General features: G+C 45.5%; 1 long non-coding RNA gene across 1 annotated transcript in view; it reads left to right on the forward strand.

Annotated features, from left to right (window-relative positions):
• Positions 1-20296, forward strand: part of LOC102165543 — a 603985-nt gene that overhangs the window by 546604 nt on the left and 37085 nt on the right. The window lies entirely within an intron of this gene.

A 20296-nucleotide genomic window follows, 5' to 3' on the forward strand; every position in this document is an offset into this window, starting at 1 on the left:
GCCTTAAGATAGATTTCTTACACAGCAGCTCAGAGCTCCAAGACAGAATGTTCTAGATGAGATCATTCTGCTTATGTGGGGCCCAGAGACTGACACACTATCTCTTCTGACATATTTTCTTGGAGAGCAATCTCAGATTCTTCTCAAATTCAAGGGTATGAGATGTAGCCTTACATTTCTCCATTGCAGGAATGTCAAAAAAATCTGTGTCCTTCTTTAATCCACCACAGCAATCTTCACAGCAAACCTAAAATAATATAATCTCTATTTTTCAAACAAGAAAACTAAGAAAGAGAGACTAACAACTTACTGAAGGAGGAAGGCCACATACTAAGACGATAGTAACGAGAGACTTGACAAAGCCATTCTTAAACTTACTGTAAAACTATTATAGTCAACACAGTTTGACTGTGGAAGAAATCTGCCCACCTGCAACCAGAAATGCTCCCATTGGATTGCTAGAGATAATTTTCTATTATCTTAAGCCCATTGACATTTGGAGGCTTGTTTGTTAGAGAAGCTACTGTTGGCTCTTATCCTAACTAATTCAACAAATTTAACAAGGAAAGGGTTAATACCCCTAGTATATAAAGAACATTTACAATTGACTAATAAAAAAGGAAAAAAAATCATAGAAAATGAGCAAATTAAAAATTTTGAAAATGGCCACATCATTAATGAGAAAATCCAAGTGGATGATAAGTATAAAAATATCCTGAGAATATCTTGACTAGTATCCAAGGAAATGCAAATCAAAGCAACTGATCAGATTAGCAACAATTAAAATGGGGTAACATCAAAGCTGATGAAAATCCAGGGAAGCAAGCACTTTAGAAAGTTGATTAAATGAATTACTCCAATTGGGAGGGGAAGTAATGTGGCAATATATATTAAAAATTTAAATAGACAAATTCTGTGAATATAAATGTATGAAAAAACGTGCATATCATAGCTACCTAATATTTATTCAATAAACAAATTTATAAATGAAGAAATTATAGGATAGAAATTATTACATGTATTTACCTCACCCTTATCCCACAAAGAAAAATTCTATATTTGTCCATTTTGTTTTCCTAATCCTCCTCCTCTCCTCTAGAAAAGCAAGTTTTCTGCTTGAAGAAAAGCAGACCAACAAGCTTTACATTTAAAAAAGGAAAACTGGGGATATGGGGAGAGATATAAAACTGCTTAAGAATTATAAGAAAGTAATTCTCAGGGGTACACGTGGAGAGAGACTCCAGAGCAGCCATGGGGTGTGAGAGAGTTAGAAAAGCAAAAGGGATTTACAGTGTTTCAGTGGATAAAATGCATCCTCCCCATCTGAGGAAGTCAGATGAAGAATGATTTTGCTTTTTCATAATTTTTGCTTTGGGGATGGTGTGTCCATACACATGAACTGCTCTGAGACTGGACCATAAGAGTCCCTGAAATAATGAGGGTTACAACTGATAACTGTGTTCTCCACTGCCAATATCTGTAATGTGCAGTGTCAGATCTTAGAACAAATCATAGCTCTTTCATTCACTTAGCCAACCTTTCTTGAACACTTATAGAGTATCAGAGATCTGTTGTATCTCAGTCCCTGAAAGCAGACTGACTAGGACGTGATCCATAAATTGATAAATAAAGACTTAAAGGCTTTGGGGATCAGGAGAAAGTGTTAAGTATTATTTATCAGTTGATGTGGCAATGCATCATTCTTTATGACTCAAACTCCTTTAACTGGACCCCTCCCCTTTCCTTGTAAAAACATTCTGAGCTGAACCTGTAGTGACAGCATATCGTGACCTCTATACTTAAGTCTTGTCAGATGTCAGAAACATTTGCCACCCATCACTCAGTGGCTCAGGGACTCATATCCTGAACATCAGCAGAAACCTCACACACAGCTCTCATCCATTTGCAACCAATGGAGATCAACACCAAGGAGCAAGAACTGCATAGAAGCAGTGCCAGGAAAATAGTGCATCAGGCTCCCCTGGGTGTCCAGCCTGGGTCACTCTCTGCAAAGAGACCCACTGTGACTGCCTAGTAATTCTGATGGGCATGTAAATATCAGAGAAAGCCTTTCCCAAGCTCCCAAATGTTATTAGGTGTTATAGAGAGAGAAGCTAAAGTGGTACACAGGCATGACTTTCAAAGGAGCAGAGTAAAATAAGTATCAGGTGTAAGTTGGAAGGGATAGAACTGCTCTAGACTTAGTCCTTGCTTAATCCCCACATTTTTCACGACGCTGACATATTTAGAACGCCGGTCCCTCAAAGACCTTTTCTCCCTTGTCCAAGATGAGTAAGTCATTTTCCCAGTATGAGCCTTGGTGTTGCTAACTACAAAGTAAGAATATTAGGAGTTCCTGTCCTGACTCAATGGTTAACAAACCTGACTAGTATCTATGAGGACTCAGGTTTGATCCCTGGCTCACTCAGTGGGTTAAGGATCCAGCATTGCTGTGAGCTGTGGTGTAGGTCACAGATGCGGCTCACATCTGGCATTGCTGGAGCTGTGATATAGGCCAGCCGCTACAGCTCCAGTTAGATCCCTAGCCTGAGAACCTCCATATGCTGAGGGTGTGGCCCTAAAAAAAAAAATTAAAAAAAAATAAAAAAGAGAGAGAGAGCGAGAGCGAGAGAGAAAATATTAGCACCATCACAAAACTCTTTAGAAAATTTTTAATTACGTATATATTTTGCCCAAAATAGTGTGTGGTACTAGGATCATGTAATTAGGAATTCTTTTCCATCCTCCTCTAAGCATTGCAAAATGTTGTCATATCTGCCATGGCATTTACTTTCCTAAAGGAGGCCTGGAGAGAAGTACAGGACTGCGTGGCCTTTGGGACCAAGACTTTGTTTTCAAAAAGTTATTCAAATTCAAGTGTAGCTTCATGAACTGGAAAGGCTGGAGGCTAGGAGAGCTGACTCTGGTTCTCACTTAGCCACTAACTCATTCTTTTTACGCTGGCATATCCTTATAATCTCTGTGTGACTTAGTTTCCTTATCTTCAAGCCAGAGATCTCGTAGACCATTCTCACATATGGTGCTACTTGTTAGGGTCAAAATCAAAGAGCAGAGTAGGTGTGAAAGCACCTAGAAAATTCAAATTTATTGAATGTGACGTAATCATTATTTTTGTCGGTAAAATGAGTCATTAGGCCTAGATAACGTACAAGTTCACTTCAACCTCTGACATCTTATAACCTCATGCCTTTAGCTCACCCTGGGATCTTGAGCTGGTCACTTTGCCCTTTTTCTTCCTGTCTCCCCACATCCACCTTAACCTGGTGCATAAAACAATAATAAGGATATTTGAGTATGTGTAAGCACATTATCTTCCAGAACAGTGAACTCACATTGTTCTAGAACCATCCCATTGTAGGTTATGTCTACATCACACAATAGAATTAATCAGAATTCCAAGTATGTTTTATTAGGTCAGCCTGGCCTGCCTGCCTATGGCTGATTTAGGACAAGTCATAACTTTAGACCTGGGCAAACAATTCCAAGGGAAAATTCCAAATCACATTAGAATTGCTGCTTTACATTGTTTGTCGAACAATGAAAATTTGAAACTGAATAGCTGTGGTAGATTGAGGATGTCTGCAATATTTTTTTTCTTTCGTTTTGTTTTGTTTTTTGTTTTTTTTTTTTTTTGTCTTTTTGCCTTTTTTAGGGCTGCTTCCATGGCATATGGAGGTTCCCAGGCTAGGGGTCTAATCGGAGCCGCAGCTGCCGGCCTACACCATAGCCACAGCAACGAGGGATCCGAGCCGCGTCTGCGACCTACACCACAGCTCACGGCAATGCCAGATCCTTAACCCACTGAGCGAGGCCAGGGATCAAACCCGCAACCTCATGGTTCCTAGTCAGATTCGTTAACCACTGAGCCACGACAGGAACTCCTGCAATATTATTGGTCATCAAAAAAAAAAGGAAATTTTGATACATTCTAAACATGGATGAACTTTAAAGATGTTAAGTGAAATAAACCAGTCTCAAAAGGACATCTACCGTATGATTTCACTTATATGAGGTACTTAGTGTATTTAAATTTATAGGTACAGAAAGTAGAACGGTGGTTGCCAGCAGATGAGGGGAGGGGGAAATGAGAATTATTGTTTAATGGGTATGGAATTTCTGCTTGAAAAGATGATAAATGTTCTGGAGATGGATGTTGGTGGTGGTTAAAAAGCAATGTGAATGTGCTTAATGCTACTGAAATGTACACTTAAATATAGTTATAAAGTGGTAAATTTTATTTTAGGTAACATTTTAGCATAAATTTTTTAAAAGCTGAAAATTCTTTGCTACTCCTCCCACTGTGAAGTGAAGTCTAATTCCCTTCCCCTTGAATTGGTCTGGCTTTGCAACTTTCTTGATGGATAGAAAGTAGCAGAAATGAAGTTCTGAGACTTCCAAGACTAGGTTGTAAGAGGCTGCGTCACATCCACAGGCCCTCTTTGAACACTTGCCCTGAGGTAGTGGTACTCAACACACAGACAGGGGTGACTTGCCCCCGGGTGATATTTGGCAATGTCTGAGACATTTTTGGTTGTCATACTGGGAAACGGAAGGACAGGTGCTACTGGTGTTGAGAGGCCAGGGATGCTCCCTAACATCCTGCCCTGCCCAGCCCAGCCCCTCACAGGAAAGGATGGTCCATCCCCAAAAGTCAAGTCTCGGCCAAGACTGAGAAACCTGGGCCCTGGGGAAGCCAGCTGCCTGTAAGAACGCCACTCACCCTGGAAGCACCACATTGTGAGGACATGGAGGTAATTACTTGTACAGGCCATGTGGAAAGAGAAAATACCTGCATAGCTCCAAATCCTCCATCCATACCATCCCTGATGCCAGACATGAGTGAAGGCACCATTTTGAATGCTCACTGCCAGCAGAAGAGATTGAAGAACCGAAGAAGGCACAGCCTTCCAGTTGAGCCAACCTGAACATCTCCAACAGTTAGAGCCACCCCAGCTGAGGCCCTGCTCATCAAGGCCACCTCCCCACCGTGTGCTGACGGAATTCATGATCAACAAGAGTGTGCATGCACATAATGAAATGACTGTTGCTTTACGTCACTTAGTTATGGACTGGTTCGTTCAGCAGTAATAGATAACCGGAACAGCATCCCGTTGATATCATAGAAGAGATTAACTCTTAGGAACCAGGAACCTGGTTGCAGGAAGACTGGCACTAAGTAGATGGTGCAGATTAAGTCAACCTTAATTTCAGTGATCGCATCCATAAAATGGGGATATGCATCTCTGTCCTTCAAGATAGTGAGAAAATTAAGATCAGGTGTTCAAAAGCACTTGGGATTGTAGCTGGCCTAGTGGAATTATTCAGTAAATAAGTTAAGGTTAGATTTGATCTGATTTGTTTTAAGAATACAGAGCAAAGATGATCTTTTTTCAGACCTCCTTCAGTATTGAGTAATTTCAATGTATTTGTCTCAGAAACCCTCTTCTCCTCACCCACCTCATGCAAATATCTCTTGCAAATGGTTTTCAAACAGACGTAGGTTAGAGCTCCACTTCAAATCCTTTCTAACTGAATAGGCTTGAGCTATTTAAAATCTCTAAGCTTCTATTTCGTCTTGGGTAAAATAAGGGTAATAATAATATATTTAGCTCATAGAGAGGGTCCGTAGATTAAATGAGATAAATGCATATATGGTCCTTAGCAGAGATCCCAGCACAAACCAAACACTCAATATCATTTTTATTGTTTGCGGGCCACCGCCTGCCCACCAGCCTGTCTTACATCTCTCAATCCCAGCAGTGGGCACAAATTACACTCTAAATGGGCTGTGCACGATAGTAATAAAATGAATTTTCTCTAACTTCGAACGATGCCAAAGGGACTGTAACTACAGGAGGAAAGATGAGCGGTTTCTCCTCCTCAGTAATAACACATTTGCTGCATCGGGACACGTTCAGAAAGTTGAAGAGGAAAATCCTGCAACTTCTTCTGAGGTCAGGACACGGGGATTCCTCTGGTGTGTAGCACCCAGAAAGATCTGTCCCAGATGGAGCAGGCTGGTACATCTCTCTGAATCACCATCATCTGCTCTTTCATTTTTGGCTTCACCATCTAAGCGTTTGGACCAACACTTGGCTTCATCATCTAAGTGTTTGGACCAACACAAAAGATTGTTTTGCAAGATATAAAAGAGTACCAATTTGAGGGAGGTTAAGAACCCTACTAGTAACCACGAGGATGCAGGTACGATCCCTGACCTCACTCAGTGGGTTAAGGATCTGGCGTTTCTGCAAGCTGCAGCACAGTTCACAGATGTGGCTCAGATCCCATGTTGCTGTGGCTGTGGTGTGGGCTGGCAGCTGCAGCTCCAATTACACCCCTAGCCTGGGAACTTCCATATGCCTCGGTGCAGCCATAAAAAGAAAAAAAAAAAAAAAAAAAAAAAAAAAGGAGTACCAATTTAAGTCCAGTTTGTTTCCAGGCCTGAGTAAAAGCACAGCAAAGGAGCTATTACGACACCTGTCAGCGAGAGATTAGGCTGGCCATTGAGATGCAAGCCCTGTTCCCTCTCTCCTGGCCTGTAGAGTTCATTGCAACCCATGGCCAAGCCCTTCTGATCGGAACTTCCCCAGGGGATTTAGTTCTGTGAACCCTGGAAAAGCAGCTACCTACCCTAGGGAAATTATCCAGATGAACACCCCTAACGGTGGCGTTCTCCAATTGAAGAGGCTTTGGTGCCCAGGAAAGTAAACGAGAACATACAGGCCACTAGGATTGGATGCCTTTGAGAACCGTGAAAGGAGTGGGAAAATTCTAAGGGCTTTCATTTGGACACTGGAGTCTCCCGTGAAGTACTGTCTACAGTTTACAATGAGCCTGGAAATCTGTTCTAAGACTGCTGGGTGCAACGATTATGCTGTACATTAAGAGACATACCACACACACACACACACATACACGCACTCATTAGCCACCACTTAAAACATTTTGCTTTTCTTCCCATGTATGACATCTACTGAGAGCCCTGCTAATGATCTACTCTCCCTAGTTTGACACAGTCTCTAGGATTTGCAAAAAGACTATGTTATGAATGAAACAAAATAATCCCCAATATTTGGACACAAAAGTATTTTCATATATCTGATGAGTCGTGTCATACAAACATTGCAGCTTAAATTGCAAACCACCCCCATTCCAATACTCCTATCCCCCTTCCTCTGACATACTGTATTTTCTGTATATACGTGTTTAGGTTTTTCTTTGTTTTGCCCAAACAGAATGTAAGCTCCATGAGGGGGTTGGGTAGGGTATTTTCCTAATTTCATTTACTGCTCTCTCCATAGGGGCCAGAGTAGTTCCTGGTCCCTGCTTGGCACTTGCATAGATCAGGGTCCAATCAGGAGACAGAAACCATGCCAGCAGTTGAAACAGAGAATTAAATTTTTTTTTTTTTTTTGCTTTTTGCTTTTTAGGGCTGCACATGTGGCATATGGACATTCCCAGGCTAGGGGTCCAATATGAGTTGCAGCTGCCAGCCTACACCACAGTCACAGCAACACCAGATCCCAGCCAAGTCAGTGACCTAAACTGCAGCTCACAGCAACGCCAGATCCTTAACCCACTGAGCGAGGTCAGGGATCAAACTTGCATCCTCATGGATACTAGTTAGGTTCATAACCAGCTGAGCCACAGCGGGAACTCCCAAGAATTAAAATTTTAAATTGTTAACCAGCCAAAAAGTTATTAACTAGATAACTAAAAGAATAAAAAGAATTCTAAAGTAACCACCTAGGGCTGGGTTAACCAAGGGAAGAGGTTGAAATAATTATTAAAACTTGGAAACTCGGAGAAAGGGCCCCATGGAGCTGCAGCTCTGAGAAGGCTGCCTGCTGGGCTGAGGCTGGCGTCTGGGCGGGGCCCAGAGGAAGTTGCTGTGGGCCTGAGACTCAGATCTGAAGCGGGGCATGGCCTGACTGACGTCTTGGAGGCGGGGCATGATGAGGCTGAATTCAAGGCAAACAGGATTCCAGCGCTGCCACCTGGGGGCGCTGCTGCATCCAGGAGATGCGCACAGAACCACAGAACAGTGAATCATAGGAAGCCCCAGAGACCTGCCAGCGAGAGGCGATTCCCCTCTTCCCCATCCAGCCTTGCAGAGAGATCTCAATGCTAAGAAGGGAGGTGTTTCTGTCCCAGAATCTCCATGCTAAGTTAGAAGGGAGGTGTTTCTGCTTAAAACAATAACTTAATAAAGTTATTTGTAAAGATTTCTATAAGAAAGAAATGAAAGGGAAAAAGAAGGAAGAACAGACAGACCGCGGGACATTGCTGACAAAAGATAACCCCGTGGCATTTAAAGTAAGAATAATAATAGTACCTGCCAGTTATTTTTCTCTAACACTGTGCTCAGCTCTTTAGCTTTACTTTCTTGTCTCCTGACAGCTCTGTGATACTGGACTTATTATTCTCGTTTTATACATGAGAAAACGGAGAGCTAGAGCGGTTTAAGTACCTGCTCAAGGTCACAGGGCTAATAAATCCTGGAGTGGGGATTTGAACCTACAGATATTTAGTATTAAAGCCCTTCCTCCTTCTCGTCTCCTTCTTCATGCTCATTGGCTAAAGTGTATCTGGAAAGTTAGCACTTCAAAAACCCAGGAATACCTAGAGAAAGAGAGGATGTGAACTATGAAGGGGTGTGTGTGTGTGTGTGTGTGTGTGTGTGTGTGTGTGTGTAGACTCCAGGTCAGCTGTTAAGGTAACCCTGTCTATAGCCATGTGACTATGAGGCCTGGGGACACTAAATTACTCTTTTTTCATCAAAGACTTTAGCTAAGGAGGGAGTTCCCGTCGTGGCGCAGTGGTTAACGAATCCGACTAGGAACCATGAGGTTGCGGGTTCGGTCCCTGCCCTTGCTCAGTGGGTTAACGATCCGGCGTTGCCGTGAGCTGTGGTGTAGGTTGCAGACGAGGCTCGGATCCCGCGTTGCTGTGGCTCTGGCGTAGGCCGGTGGCTACAGCTCCGATTCAACCCCTAGCCTGGGAACCTCCGTATGCCGCGGGAGCAGCCCAAGAAATAGCAACAACAACAAAACAACAACAAAAAAGACAAAAGACAAAAGACAAAAAAAAAAAAAAAGACTTTAGCTAAGGAAAGAAAGAAATGAAGAATGAAAGAAAGAAGAAGCAAGACTAGGAAAGAAAGGGAGGAGGGGGGTAGGGGAGAAGAAAGGGGGGTGAAGAGGACAGGGAAGGAGAGGCCCAAGGGGAGGGGACCAAAGCCCTCCTGCCAGTTACACGTAGCCATGGGCACCAGCCTCTCCGCAAGTAGAGAACTGCCTGAGACAGTCAACTTTTCTTCCTTCCTCTCAACCAGAGCAAAAAAAAACTGTAATGACGTTATTTGCTGCCCCCAGTAAGTCCCTTAACTGACAGCTCTTAGGCTAAGCTTCTCGCAAATATAGGAAAGGCCAAGCCTAGCAATCAGCACAATTAATTGAAACGCCAACTTGAAGTTCACTAGATGAGTGCCGCCGAATCACAGTCATTACTGGTGATTAAACGTTATGCAAAAAGATCCATGGAAAGACACAGGTTTAGCAATAGACTTTAGCCCTACCCACACTGTGGGAGAAGCCAGAGCAAGATGACACTGGATGGAAAAGCTGGGGTGGAAGCAGAACAGCTATTGGCTTGGGGGTTAGCGGAACACAGACAGATGCGGCAGAATGGATTGGGGCCAGCTGTCAGGAAGCTGGTAGTAAGAGCACAGAGGTGCCTCCTTGCTTTCCTAGAGGGTCTCTTCATCAGAGTAGTGGAGTAGACCCAGGAATCAGATCTTAGTGCCAGTCATGGCTCTATCTCTTTTCTAACCTGTGAAGCAAAGCTCATACATCTATACTTTAGAACTTCCATGAGGATAAATTAATAAGTAACTTAAACACCGAGATGAATGCCTGGCTGTTACTCCATAATAGATAATGTCTACCATCAATCAGTCAACCCATAACCAATCAACAAATGTTTGTTGCAAATGTACTATTTACAGAAACTTTTTTTTTCAGCTCTTTTCGTTTTTTTTTTTATGTTTATTGAAATATAGTTGGTTTACAATGTTGTGTTAGTTTTGGGTATACAGTGTAGTTCCTTGTGCTATGCAGTAGGTCCTTGTTCTAGATTTTTATATAGTCACGTGAGAACAAAGCAGCAAGAGAACAAAGAGGCTGTGTTTCAAAGCCTAGTACATCTGTCTCCCAAGGCCATGTATTTCCCTACAATGTTTGGCCTCCTAAGATGGGAATGTAGAAAGTTCAAAAACAATGGGAGAGGGAACAAAGCCTACAGTTAACCAGGTATTCCCAGGCAGTGTGTGCTCCCCACACAGGTTGAGAGCCCAGGCTTTCTGGAGAGAGAGGTATCACTTTGGGTTGGTCCTGCCTCCATTAGCTTCCTAGCGCTACTGTAACAAATTCCTATAGCCTTGTGGCCTAAAACAATGGAAATTTATTTGGTCACAGTTCTGAAGGCTTGAGGTCCTGAAAGTGTCGGTGGAGCTGTGCTCCCGCTGGGGGCCCCGAGGCTCCCACCATCCTCGGCTACTTTGACAGCCTCCTTTCCATCTCAGTCTCCTCCGAGGTGGCGCTGCCTCTTTCTCTTCATGCATCTTCTTTTGTCTCTTATAAAAACACTTAGTATTGGACTTGGGGCCTCCCAGGTAATCCAGGACCATCTCATCTCAAGATCCATAACTTAACTCCATCTTCAGAGACTCCTTTTCTGCATAAGGCCACATTTACAGGGTCTGGGTATTAGGACATGGACACATCTTTGTGGGGGGTGAGGGGGTTGGGGGTGAGCAGTGACCATTCAACCCATTGAAATGCTCTAACCTTCTACCATGTTTGGAATTTCCTTTCACCAATTATTCCATCTCTCCTCTTGCCATGTCAATCTGACTGTCTTTGGCCTGCCTATACTACCCACGAGCAAGAGTCTCCTCAAAATCCTGCTCCTGCTGCTTCTCTTTGTTCTATAAACACTAAACCTCTTGAAAAGCATTGTCTGTACCTGCAGCTCCAACTTCCTTGTCACCCACCTGCATCTTGGTCCCTGAGAACCTTGTTCCCGCCCTCACCACTGGACTGCCAGTCCTCTGAAAGGTCCTGTCTAAATTAGCATCATTCTTTCTTTGCATATTGATCCTCTGTTATCTCCACTATCCCTGCCACCAGCTACATGACATTGAAGCCTTTGTCTCGGCCACCCTGCACCCCAGTGCCTAAAGCAGTGCATGACACACATTAGGTGCTGCCTCAGTGTGTTAGTCCAGGTCTTCTGGAAAGTCAAAGCAAAGAAGCAGCTAGAAGTGCAAGAGATGTATCAAGGATAGCACCTGTGACAGCTGAAGGAGATGGAGAGCAAGGTGAAGCTTGGGGCGATGATATGGATCTGACATCCGTGAAAGCAGAGAGGAAGGACTGGGTAGGAAGGGTCTTAGACTGCAGGGAAGTTCAAGAGTGTTTTGCCAGGCTGATGGGGAGCCCAGCAGACGTGTCCACAGCCCATAGGAAGACAGCCGTCTGCAGCCACTGGCTGGTAACAGCCTTGGAGCAATGCACCCTGGCACCTATGTGTGGCGGGGGCTGGGCAGTCAGCGTGCCCTCCTCAGGAGGAGCATTTTCACGGCCACTCCAGGCGCTTAGTAACCCCTCTGTGACTGAATGGACGAGTGTCCTTGGTCTGTCTCTCCTCAGCACAGGGCACCACTAGCTGACCACCACCTTCCTCCCTCACCATTCTCGCCACCCTCTCGCAGCCCCTGTGTGCTTGCATTCTCCTGATTTCTTCCTACCCCTCTAGCCTTTTGATTTTCTTCTCTGCTCCTTCTTCCTCAACTCACCGCTGAAATATAGGCATCCCCAAAGCCTCGACCCTCTGCCAAGTCCCTTTCCTCTGCCACACTGTCCTGTATGCCTGCACCAGGCTTGCGATGAGGGGTGCACAGGAGGGCATTGGTCTGGGGGATGTCAGCAGACGCTGTCGTCTGTGCGGCACTCACTGGGCGCCAGGCCTTGCCCTGTACCTTTGATTTGTCTCACATTACTTATCCTCACTTTGCCCCTAAAGAGGTAACAGTATCCCTTTTTATAGATGAGGAAACTGATTCAGAGGGCCTCCTAATCCCCAGGCCACATGGCTTATAAATGGGCAGGATTCAAACTCAGGTCTACATGATTCCAGAGCCTGAGCTCTCACTAGACTTCAGGTCCTTGAGGTCAGAAGCCATGCCATCCCCATGGCATCCAGGGTAGCTAGCTGAGCACACAATAGGTACTTTGCAACCTCCAAGTGGATTCTGATACTGGCACACACTTGCCTGCAGAGCCCCTGTCAGCTGAGAAGGGGTTAAGGCTCTGGCAGAGGGAGCCTGGCTCTGGGCGACCTATTCGAAATAATGAGCCTCTGGTATTCTTGCTAATGACACTCTTCTCTCACTGCTTCAGGTTTTACTCACAGGAGTAATGAATTAATTAGTGAATGTGGGTGAGAAGCTCTTTGAAGTTGTAAAAAGCCCTGAGTACACATGCTAAGAAAAAGGACCAAATAGACTAAATCAGAGGCCCTGTGAATGCAGAATAACTCCTAGTGGCTGTACCACCTGCCCTTGGAGAGCAAGTGCAGACAGAACAAAGGAAAGGAGGCAGGGACACCCACTGGCATCGTGAACACACCCAGATCCCTGGGGCAGCCTTCAGAGGCTCCCATCACCTCCTGGGAGTTCGCCAAACAATTCATCTGGTCTGCACACTCGCAGGGATTAATGGTGGAAGAATCTGAGGCCACCTAGAGGCTCAGCAGGAAACAGTGCCAGTGTCATGGGTATTGTTTTGGTTTAACTCCTGCTGCAAAGTCTGCATAACCATCCACCTCAAAGCCCAGGGACTTACAACAGTCATCATTTATGTTCATAATCTGCAGGTCAGTGGAGGGCCCCCAATTGCTTATGGGTTTGGCTGGTGTGGTCAAGCCCTGCTCCACGTTCTCTCATTCCCCTCCTGGGATCAGCAGCTAGCTCAGGCATGGTCTCCTCATGGCGATGGCAGAGGTACAAGAAGACAAAGCTACTCTCTCAAGTCTCCACCTGGGTCTCAGCTGCTAATATAGCATTGAGCCAAAATAAGTCATTGCAATGAGATGAGCCCAGTGACAAAAAAGCATCCCCAACCACAAAGAGGACATTGCAAAGCATATGAAAAGGGGCTGGATAGAAAGAGGGGTAAAGAATTAAGACCACTAGTGAAGTGTACCGTGGGGACAGAGGGGTGGAAGATTTCTATTGTAGGCACCTCCCCTCCAATCAGATCATCAAAGTCCTGTTCTCCATCAAGAAGTGAAAGAGACAGGGGCTCCATAAAGAAAGAACATCGGCACCGCAGTAACCTGCTCATACTCACCAGTTACACAGAAAACGCTGACATTTGTAAAGGCAAGTATAGACCCTGTTATGTTCCATGTTTTTTCCAAGACTCCTGGAGTTCTCATGTTACGGCAGATACCCAGCAGCCCTGCGCTGCAGTGTATCAGCTCTGGCGACAGCCCCGTGGCTGTAGCGTACCAGCTCCAGCAGCTTTGTGGCTGCAGCTCTTTTACCCGGCGAGAAACCAAGCAAGCACTCAGAGAGTTGGAGAACTCAGTTTTATTACGCCGGCGGGCTCAGAGGGGATCGCTCTCCAGAGTCTGAGCCCGGAAGAAGGGTTTCACAAGGCTTTTATGGGCTACGTCTTCCGGGTCCAAGCTTGACTAGTTGGACTGGAGTGACGTCAGGCAAGGTAGTAGATGCGGAAGCAGATGCATGGGGGAGGACTGGTTGGGCAGTTGACTAGACTTTGCTTAGTCATCATGGCTGGGGTCTCTCCTTTCTACATTTTATTGGGACATTTTCTCCTACACTCAGGGTTGAACTTTCGGACTCTTTAAAGCCAAACAGTATCCAATTTTCCCCACGCTATGCCCAGTGCAGAATTCCACAAGGACCCTCTGCGTAGACCCCTGCTCAGTGGTTCATTTAGTAGTGGGACAGGTCCTCTCCCGTACACATGGAAATGCTAAGTGGGGATCCCCAGAAACCAGACAGCCCCATTCCCAAGAGGACTGCTTAGGCCACTAGCCTATGGCCTTATGCAAGATTTGCATCTAGCAATGAGTTGTCCTTTGGTAAACAAGCACTGAATGAACGAGTGGGTCGAATGCCCAGAGGGAGGGCATCGTGGCATCTATCACACTTGCCTCCTCGGCTGCTTTGTCCCAATCTTCGGCTCTTGAAATGTCTGTCATTCCTGGATTCTTCTCATTGGTCACTCACCCTCCCCCCCCAACTTCCACTTCCATCTAAACACTGATGGCTCCCCAACCCTAATCTTCAGCCCTGTCTTCTCCGGAGGTCCTGATTTAATGGTGTCACGGCCTTCCTGTACTAGGAAGGCATTCACTCAATTTATCAGAAAGCCTGATGTGCACCCATCAGTTGAACAAACAAGGCTTTATCTTGCTCACATATCAGGTAATCTTGAGGGAAGTGGTTGCTGGCATCCATTCAATAGCTCTATAATGTCAAGGCCAGCATCAAGGGTGTTCTCTTGACTCTTTGAGGAGATCCAATAATAAAACTCTCTTCTCTGCCCAGCTCTGAATTACTTGAGAAATAAGACAAGAGAGTCAGCATGTAGAGAACCAACACATCATCTATTTCCTGATAACTGACCCTGGAGGTTGTGTACTACAAATCTGATTAAGCAGGGTCCCTCTTTTTGGAGCCCAGTATTGGACTGACCGCCATGCAGCTTCATGGGACTGAGGCAGGTCCCAGGGTCAGAGCTGGGCTCATGCTGGGGGGGTTGTATAAGGGAGCCTCGTCCATGTAGAAGGGAATACCAAATGTGGAAAGAAGCATTCCCCTCCACACCCCACATGACTTCACCTCCCCTACACCATTGTTGAGCTGTGTGTTCCCATCTCACTCACATCCCCTGCATCTTGCTCCACGGGGGTTTCCAGAGGGACCACCCCAATTTGACCCTCTCCCCCTTCCTACCCTCTGCCCTGCAATCAGAGTGGTCTTCCTAAAAGCCATGTCTAGTCATGTCACTCCCCTGCCCCTAGTCACCCAGAGGAGAAGTGCCTTCCTGCTTAGCATGGCAGACAGATCTAAACCCTGTCCTGCCCAGAGCACCTCACCTCCACTCGCTCCAGCCGCCGCATCCCGTGTTCCAGCCACGCCAGCCTCCCTAGCCTTCCGTGGACACTCATGCCCTTCCTTACCTCTTCTTCTTTGCACTTTGCTGCCCCCTCAGCCTAAACCAAATGTCCCTGTTTTCCTGCCTGCCACATACAATCCTATCCATCCTTTAAACAAAGTTTGCCTCCTCCTGAAGCCTTCTCCAAGCACCCTCCCCAGGGCAGGTAGTATATATTTGGATCTCCAAGAGTTACCTGGAATGAGACTTCCTCTGTGGCTCACAACATAACTACTCGGTGTTGTCCTGCCAACAGCTCTGATTCTATCCCTGGCCGAGGAATTTCCATATACCCTGGGAGCAGAAGAAAAAAAAAAAAAAAATTCCTGGCGTTTCTCCAGAAAAAGCTCACAGAATGGAGGCTTTATTGAATGAATATGTGACTAGATGAGTAAATAAACTTTTCTACCCAACTAGATTGTAAATTTCTTCCAGACGGGAGCCCTGACTCGTGCCTCTCTGTACCTTGTCACAGGCAAGGATGATAGTGATGACGACAGTGAGAATGACCACCACTAAATCAGCAGGCTTCTCGGCCCTCATCTTCCTCCCACATGTACACTACGTCCAGGAAGTCTCTCCAGTCTCACTGATCTGTTGAAATAAATGACCACGTGTCAGAGCAACACTGTGCACAAATAAAATGCTCTCCAAATGGTTTCATCTCTGAGGGCAGTCCCTGGCTTTGAAGTGAAGTGGCAGTCTAACCACTTTTGTGAAGACTTGTGTTCTGGAACACACCTGGGGCAGTACCTTGTCATCTGCTAAAAGGTTTCAGAGCAAGAAAACATCCCAGCTGAAAGAAAGATGGTGATGTCAAAATGCTGGTGGTGGTTAAGCACTGACTGATACTGGCTCCCTGGACACAGTGTCTGGCTGAATCTTATTCTCCCTTTCATTCAGGTCAGGACAGAAAGACATGGTTTTACAAGACACAGAGGTCCTTCATCTCTGTGGAAGGGTTCTAGGCTCTCTGTGTACCTGCACCCACCAAGAAGAGGCTGTGCAGTGTCCTCTGTGGCAAAGATTGGGGTCTGGCCTCAGGGACCCCGATCTGACACTGACCAGCTCTACTGTGTGATCCTGCAAAAATCATTCACCTCTCCTAGCCTCCATTTCCCTTCTTGTCTCCAGAAGGCGTCTAGATCCCTTCATCTTGCAAGTCAGTGCTCTAAAACTCATTTTTTCCCTTGCCCACTCAGCTGTGGCCTCACTGGCCTTTGGGCCGTTCCTAGGACATTCCAGATATGTGCCCTCCTAAAGACTTTTACACTCTTTCCTTCTCCCAGAAAATGCTTCTCCTGGGTAGCAACGTGGCCCCTCACTTTACGGTCTTTGCCGATCATCCTATTTGTAATATCACCCTCCCTCCACTCCCTGGAGCTTCTTGCCCCCTTTTTCCTGCTTTACTTTTCTTCATAGTACTTACCACCTTCTAACATACTAGGTAATATGCCCATTTATTTAGTCTGTCTCCCACTTCCTCCCCTATGACAACAGAAGCTCTAGGAGGCAGGGATTTCCGTCCATTTTATTCACTGTTCAGAGCAGTGCCTGGCTCAAAAATATATGTGACTGAGCAAATGATTTCAACGTGTGTTTATTGAGTTCCTACTGTGTATCAGGTTCTGAGATATAGGAATGAACAAGACTGCTTCTCGAAGTGCTGTGTCTAGGGAGACAAATAAGTGAACAGATAGGTTTATTAGTTAATAAAACTGGGGCAGCAGTGGAAAGATGATGGATTCAGGGGTAAGTCAGAGGAAGAACTAGCTCATTCCCTTGGGATGAGGGAAAAGCCAGAGGCTTCTGTCCTACTCGGAGCCCAGAAGCCCTTCATGGGTCGGAAAAGCTGAAAGGCCGGTCCAAGTAGAAGTTTTGTTTCAGAAAACAGCAAAGGCAAGACTGTCATTTGCTAAAACTTTATTAGGAACAGAGATGTTTATCTCCTGGATTGCTTAATGGATGTTGAATAGATGAAGAAATAAATGCTTTGGAGTTTGTGTCATGGCTCAGTGGTTAACAAATCTGACTAGGAACCATAAGGTTGGGTTTGATCGCTGGCCTCACTCAGTGGGTTAAGGATCCGGTGTTGCCATGAGCTCTGGTGTAGGTTGCAGACGCGGCCCAGATCCCACGTTGCTGTCACTCTGGCGTAGGCCAGCAGCTGCAGCTCCAATTGGACCCCTAGCCTAGGAACCTCCAAATGCCACAGGAAGATGCCCTAGAAAAGGCAATAAGATAAAAAAAAAAAAAAAAGAAAGAAAGAAATTCTTTAACAAAAAGAGATCATCTAAGGCATCTTTAGCCCTACGATCTCTTCCAGACAAAAGAATTTCACAACACCCTAAACGAAATTTCACCGTTAAAACCTTCTTCAAGGAAGGAATTTTCCCTGGAAGCCTCAGCTAAAACATACATTGTCAGAGGAAGCTGAGGTCTTGAGCTACCAGATCAGATTATTTTATTAAATATTTAATTGATATGGGATATAAGAAGGATGTAAGAGAATGAGAGATGGTCTCTGGTGTCGGTGAATTTTCACAGAGATGGCAATGAGATAGAGCAAGGGTGGCTAGCTACAGTTCCCCCCCCCCGTCCCCTGTTTTGTGTGGACTGAGAGCTAAGAATGCTTTTCTTGTTTTTACTTTTTTTTTTTTTTTTTTTTTTTTTTAGGGCAGCACCTGCGGCATATGGAGGTTCCCAGGCTAGGGGTTGAATCAGAGCTGTAGCTGCTGGCCTACACCACAGCCACAGCAACGCAGGATCCGAGCTGCATCTGTGACCTACACCACAGCTCACGGCAATGCCGGCTCCTTAACCCACTGAGCAAGGTTAAGGATCGAACCGCAACTTCATGGATCCTAGTTGGATTCATTAACCACTGTGCCATGACAGGAACTCCTTCTTTTCTTGTTTTTAGATGCTGAGAGGGGAGGCAAAGGGAGGAATCAAAAGAATTCTACTTCACACACATGAAAATGCCATAAAATTCAAATTTCCATGTCCATCAGTAAGGTTTTATTGGAACAGAACAGGCTAACTGCTTACGTGTAACCTGTGACCACTTTCCTCTATCATGGCAGAGTTGAGTAATTGCACCAAAGACGGTATGACTGTTCTTTGGGAAAAATAATAGTAGCTCAGAAGCCACCATAGGTTAAAATTCAGGGTAGATTAAGCTATACCCCTACAGGCTCATTACCAGTTTATATGAAAGTAGGACTCCCACCAGACAGTGCTTGAGATGATTAATTTTATGTGCTGATTTGGTTGGGCCAGAGCACCCTGGTATTTGGTCAAATACATGTCTAATGTTGCTTAGAAGGCATTTCTTTAGATGAGATTAACATTTAAATCAGAAGACCTTGAAGAAAGCACATTACCCTCCATAATGCAGGTGGGCCTTATCTAAACAGTTGAAGGCCTTAAGCAAAAACAGACTGTATCCCCAAAGGAAGAGGGAATTCTATCCACAGATGGCCTTCAGACTCAAACTGCAATATCATCCCTTCCCTGCATATCCAGCCTGCTTGGACATATCTCGCTCACTAGATTCTTAGACCTTGCCCCTGCAAGTGTTGGGATTTTCTCAACCAGTCCACATATTATCATTTGCACTAATTTGCCAGTTAGGGCCCCTTTCTAACATTCATTATGCTAAGTTATATCCCACATATGTCACCAGCAAAACCCATTTCTAAACTCATTGAGATCGTTAGCAAAGTCCCTGGTATTGATCAAAGGGAAAAGGTAACAAAAGAGATTATCGCAGCCATTTCTGGACTATGAGCTTTATGATTAGATTACTTGCTACCCACTCCTTGGAGGTGAGCTCCTGCTTGATGGAACTCACGCCCCTCAGGCGGGCTCTAAACTAATTGGCACATAAAGCACACTGAGATAGTGAAGTATTTGGAAGTAAATTACAGACATTCTAATGATGAGATATAGGAAATGTCACATTTCTAAATCAACTTTTAATCTGCTTGGAGCCACCATCCCACTAAGATGGCAGGAAATTCAATCCCAGTGGGGCCTTCCACCCACAGCCCTGCTCTTAACTTCCACGAAGGTCCTGGGAATCTTACGCAGTCTCTGGCATCCCAGGAGGACCCTGGTCTCTCCTCCAGGTGGCTCTTCTGATGTGCTCCCCATCCAAGACCACCTCAAGCCTGGCCTCAGTGATCTTTGCCAAAGTGGAAGCCCAAGGCCTCAGGCCTGTCTCTAGATGCCCCACAGAGCCACGGCCCCTGAGGACTGGGGCACAGAGCCCATGCCATGAAGCCTCCAAACTACCCACAGGCCCGTCCCTCTTTCCATTTGCAGGAAAACTCCCTATACCTAAAGCCTCGCCATCTTTAGAGTGAGAAAACCCCAAGGGACTACTAGAGTGCGGCAGATATGGAGCAAGAGGGAAAGAAAGGTTGAATCCTTGCATCTTGGAGCAGAAAAGAGAGAAGGTCTGGGCCTAAGCAAAGAAAGGGCCACGAGGAATTTCCCAGAAAATGTGAATCACAGAAGGGGGCTCAGAAGAGGCAAATCTGGAGTGAGCATGTGCTAAGATCTGGGAGGGATGCAGCAATTCGAAGTTCATGAGGGCTGGGGTCAAAATCTCATTTCAGGGTTGGGGGTGAGTGGAAGTGTCCAATTCTCCACCAGCCACTTGGCCTTTGACCTAAGCTCCCTCCTTCCCACTTGTTCCCCAGTGCATACCAGCTCTGGGTGGGATGGTTTCAAGCCTCATCATAAGAGCTTCTTTAATTAACAGTCTACAGGCTACTGGCACTGTTGGCCTTGTCCCTGCCCATCCATGATGTCATGATGCTACTCTGACCACAGCCACAAAGAGGGGCAATGCTGGCCCATAGGGAGTCCAACCAAGGAAAACAGATGTTAAACCAGATTGCAGACAACTTTCCACTCTCCCCTGACCACCCAGCCCACACCCGCCCAGGGCTCCCTGGAGATGCCAGTCTGTGTTCCCCTTCTCTGCATCTCTGCTGCCCCTCATTCCTCAA

Source organism: Sus scrofa, chromosome 4 (assembly GCF_000003025.6).
Source record: "Sus scrofa isolate TJ Tabasco breed Duroc chromosome 4, Sscrofa11.1, whole genome shotgun sequence".
NCBI classification, from domain to species: domain Eukaryota; kingdom Metazoa; phylum Chordata; class Mammalia; order Artiodactyla; family Suidae; genus Sus; species Sus scrofa.